Genomic DNA, 4,938 nt, shown 5'->3' with positions numbered 1-4,938 from the left:
GTCAGATAAATTTCGACGATGTAATCTCGGAGTTTGCTCTGATTAATGCAAGGAAAAAAACGTTTTAAATTTTAAATTATACCTACTACACTTTCTATTTTGATGAACTTTCATTTTATACTTTCTACCTTCCATTCCATTCCTTCAATTTCTATTTAAGCAATAGAGGGCCTACACAGGCTCTGTGCTTAAGGCCTCGGATACTCTTAATCCGCCACTGGTTTTGATGTTATCTGCACATATTCTTACTCCGGAGCTCTCTATGGCCGTTTAGTGGACTAATTCGCTTTTTTTCTGCAATAGTAGTAAAAGTTGAATAACCTCCTTATTTCTTTCATTTTGGATATCATTTTATATTGGACCAATTGCGAATTGGACCAATCGCGCCTAAACGTCTATGACCATTACATGGGTTTGTACATGTCTGACAAACCCGCAAGCATTAATGTGCCCAGCCATTCGTCATCTATCGAAAATCCTATATTCCACAATTTATGAGCTGACGTCATAATCTTGTTTACGTAGTCTTCGACACTTTTGGAGGAATCCAAAGTTGTTGTAATTAGGTCTTTCAACAATGATACTATTCGTGACAATCCTTTATCGTCAAAGGCACGTTCCAGATTTGACAAGACTTACTTCGAAGTTCTCGCGTCCTGAATATGAATGTAGTTGAGGAGGTTAGGAACAAAAGGTGACATTTACGTATCAGCTTCATTTTTTTTTATGTTTTTTTTCTTACTTGGAAGGATAAATTCTATCATTATCTGCAAGACATTGGTTCTGAAGGTGCTTAATTTCATAGAAAAATCAACTTGAACTACTGCTTTTGAAACAAAAAGTTACATTTTAATTCAATCTCAATAGTGATTTGTACATAATAATCAAAAAGTGTCATTTCCTTTGTAAATATTTCTGAGGCTTTTAAGGTCGGATCAAAACGGGTACATTATTTCTTAAAAAATAACGATTTGCCCAAAATAAATTATGACGACAGGTCGAATCGATATGTTTAATCGAATAACCTTATTATATGGTGGCAACATTTTTTTTTACTTTTGTGGTGCGGCGCTCCTTGATGGCGCTGTCTGTCCTGTCAGTTGTCAAACAAAACACTGACAGACAGAGTGACTGGTGACATGACGATTTGGTTGCGCGCCTTTTCGATTTTCTTTCTGTGCAGCAGGATTTATTTATCAAATATTTATTATTTTGTGAATCGGCTTCTCAAAATGGAAGAAGAAGCAGTAGACGTGGCCAGTATCAACCATGGTACACGAAAAAAGAAAAGACAGCAACAACGAAGCAAACAGCAAGTACAAAACGACAAGTAAGTACATGGAAATGAAAAGTTCTACTGTTACTTTCGTAAGTTCGTTTGCACAACTTCAACATTGTTTTTGATTTTGTTTCAGATATAAAGATAAGGACCCCTTGTGTACCAATTTTTTTGTCCCTTGTGTGCACAAAGCTTCGTCACTTTTCAAATGCCAAAAACTTAAAGAGCAAGATATCGTAAGAAACCGAAAACTGTTTTATGAGAACAAAGGGAAAGTAAGCCAAGATATTTACCTTTGTCGACTGATAGCATCTTTTAAACCTCAAAGGAAGAAGGTTGATAAAAACAGCAATAAACCTAAACCACGAAAGTTTTCTACTAACTTTTATTTAATGAATAAAAATAAAAAGGCAGTCAGAGTGTGCAAATTATTTTTCATGAAAGCTTTGAGTTTGGGTCGCAAAAGAATAAACACTTTGTGCAAAACCATAAAAAATGGCAATATTCCTAAAGAATCTAGGGGTGGAGACAGAAAGTCCAAAAAATCTTTAGAAAAAAGGAAGAGTGTTTGCAACTTTATAAAAGCCTTACCAGCCAGGGAAAGTCACTACAGCAGGAGCAAGTCTAGCAGAATTTATTTGTCATGTGAATTAAACATAACAAAGTTGTGGAAATTATACAATAATTCTGTTGAAGAAGCACTACAGGTAAAAAAATGGTTTTTTAGACACATTTTTGTTACACAATTTAACATTGGTTTTTCATCTCCAGCAAGTGATGCTTGCACGACATGTACATTACTGTCCCATAAAATTAAATCTGAGCAGGATCCACAAAAGAAACAGTATCATATGACTGAAAAAAGAGTACACAAGCTGAGAGCTAACGCTTTTTACCAATTAGTAAGACAAGAAGTGGACAATTCTTATTCTTTTTGTTTTGACTTGCAACAAGTTATGCCTTTACCAAAAACACCAATTCAAGACAGTTTCTATGCTCGACAAATAAGTTTTTATAATTTGTGTATTGTGAATGTGGATGGAAAGGACCCAGATTTTTATTGTTGGACTGAGGACATGGCTGGTAGGGGCTCAATGGAAGTAGGTTCTGCTTTATTTAGTCATCTGAACACACTCAAGCAGAATGGGTCTTTAAATGATGTACACATAATCCGCATGTTTTGTGATGGGTGTGGAGGACAAAACAAAAATTCATTTATTATTGACACACTTATATACTGGTTAATAAAAGAGTCTCCAGCAACTTTAAAAGAAATTCAGATTGTTTTTCCTGTGCGTGGTCACTCCTTTTTACCTGCCGATCGTGTATTTGGTCGCGTAGAAAAAGATTTGAGAAAAAAAACAGTAATTACAAACAGAGAAGATTATCATGACCTATTATTACAGCATGGAAGAGTAAATATTTTAGGCAAAGATTGGAAGTATTATGACATCAAAAACCTTGATAAACATTTTAAAAAAGTAGAAGGTATAAGGGACATGAAACGCATATGCATAGAAAAGAAACAAATAAAAAAAAGAACTGAGGCAATAGTTAAATGTTTCAGAAACTTCAGATTTGAAAATGCTGGAGAATCAAAAGGAATAAATCCTTTAAAGAGAAATACAAACCTGTTGAGTATCAAACTTGTTGAGAAAGAACTGGGACATTTCATAAAAGGTGCAAAGAAAAAGGATGTAGAAAGTTTATTAACTAAACAGTTTGGAGAAAACTGGAAAAATGATCCTTCTTTAAAATGGTATTGTGATATCTTGTATGAAAATAATATAAGTGAAAATGACAATGAAAATGATGAAAATGGATGTGACTGCTTAGAACCTGATTGTGGAGAACTTCATGTATAAGAATTTAAAATAATAATAAACACATTTTTTGTATGGATATTGATTTGTTTTTGTTTCTAATAGTGACATTTTTCAGACAGTAAGTTTCAAAAGGTAACATTTTACAAAACTATTGAATCAAATGGTGACATTTACTTGTGACTTGATCAAAAGGTGACATCTGATTTGTTCTTTATTTAATTTTGTGTAAATTTTAAAACATACATGAAAACTTTTAATACCTTGTAATCTATGTCTTATTAACCCATAATATTAAAAACAAAAAAAAAACAAAACACATAAAGTTCAACAAAAATATTTATTTTCTTAATTTATTCATATAATTAAAAAGTGTAAATGTCACTTTCTGTTCCTAACCTCCTCAGTTGATAGCGTCCACTAATAAAATAAACTTTGATCTTGCTTTGACGTCTTTGGCGGGATCGACCAGGCTGGCGCCACTTCATACAAAATAAGTTAGGTTGACTTTAGTCATCAACATTGCAACAAAACATACAATCCTAAAAAATTAAAAAGTATCCGCTCTACACTAAATCTTACAGATATGATAACATTTTTATTTGTTCGCATTATACGAATGAACGAAAGTCGAATTTACTGTTGTTATGTTGGTATTCTTGCGATTTGTCAATTAGTTAGTGTGCGGAGCGTCTACGTATTTTCTACTAAAATTATGTTTATTTTAATTGTAAAGTTTTATTACATGATTTTTGGACAGTATATTTATAATGAAAAGATGTGAGACATGGAGGTGTAAAATTTGTGGCGTGAGAGTAAGTGGCGTGAGGGAAATGTACCTAATATGGCGTAACCATTCTCAGTCAAATTAGAGCATAAAAGGTTGGTAAATTGGCATGTTTACATCATAAATCTTAAGGTTCGGCCAAACCAACGCGATCACACGCGATCAGCCGGCGAGCAGCGATGTCTTTATAAGTATTAAATCCTGCAGCGTCTTGTATTTTAAGACATGACCCCAGAATTGTACAGTATCTGTACTAATCTGTAGTTAGGTCCCATTTTACAAAATTTATAGTGTGCCATTGTTTTAATATGTTTTCAATTTTGTCCTCCTCAAAACCAAATTCAACAGCTAGTTCAGCGATTGAATTATCTTTGATCTGTTTTTAAGTGTTATCTACAGACAATTGTGTAATTTTTTGTAAGGCCACGTAATTGCTGGGTAAACGGTTTTGAATTTCTTTTGCCAAACGAACGGTGAAATCAATACAACGTTTTCTAACAGTTGCAACTGTTTCAGATGGTAAATTGGCTTTAGCAACGTGGGACTCAAACAGATATCCTAGATGAGGTACTGGACTTAGGTGGTTATCAATTTTAATGGTCAAATAATCTTTTTCAGTTGTTGCGGAATTTGGTATCAATATTCTGTTGCAGACTGATCGCAATAAATTCATAAGTGAGGTTAATAATTTAACAGGATCTGTATGCTCTCCTTCGAAGATCTTGATTCCCATTTGTACGTCATTTAGAATACTTTTCAGGTATATGAAATACAAGCGATTAGTTTCGTCTTTATACATTTGACTCAATAAATCAGCAGTGTAGCATTTATCTTTAGTAACTGAAAAATGTAACTTCAGCTCTTCCCACTGAGTTAAAATTCTGACAACAGTCGGTTCTATCGACAGCCAGCGAGTATCACAAACTTAGAGAATTTTAAGAGGTTCGTCACCGCAGTTAATGAGGCCGTATAGCTCCTTGTACTCATGCTGGCGTTTTGATGAGATTGAAAACCACTTGTAGGTTTCTCTTAACATAAATTCAACATGT

At 33.7% G+C, this 4,938-nt stretch overlaps 1 long non-coding RNA gene across 1 annotated transcript; it reads left to right on the top strand.

Annotated features, from left to right (window-relative positions):
• The first annotated feature begins 672 nt into the window (after positions 1-672).
• LOC135082957 (uncharacterized) lies at positions 673-3,183 on the top strand. The gene is made up of 2 exons (XR_010259533.1): positions 673-1,330; positions 1,416-3,183. It is a non-coding gene; the product is annotated as an uncharacterized LOC135082957 (long non-coding RNA).
• The last annotated feature ends 1,755 nt before the right edge of the window (positions 3,184-4,938 follow it).

Source organism: Ostrinia nubilalis, chromosome 22 (genome assembly GCF_963855985.1).
Source record: "Ostrinia nubilalis chromosome 22, ilOstNubi1.1, whole genome shotgun sequence".
NCBI classification, from domain to species: Eukaryota; Metazoa; Arthropoda; class Insecta; order Lepidoptera; family Crambidae; genus Ostrinia; species Ostrinia nubilalis.
The sequence above is the reverse complement of the archived record's forward strand: the minus strand, read 5'-3'. Positions and strand labels throughout refer to the sequence as shown.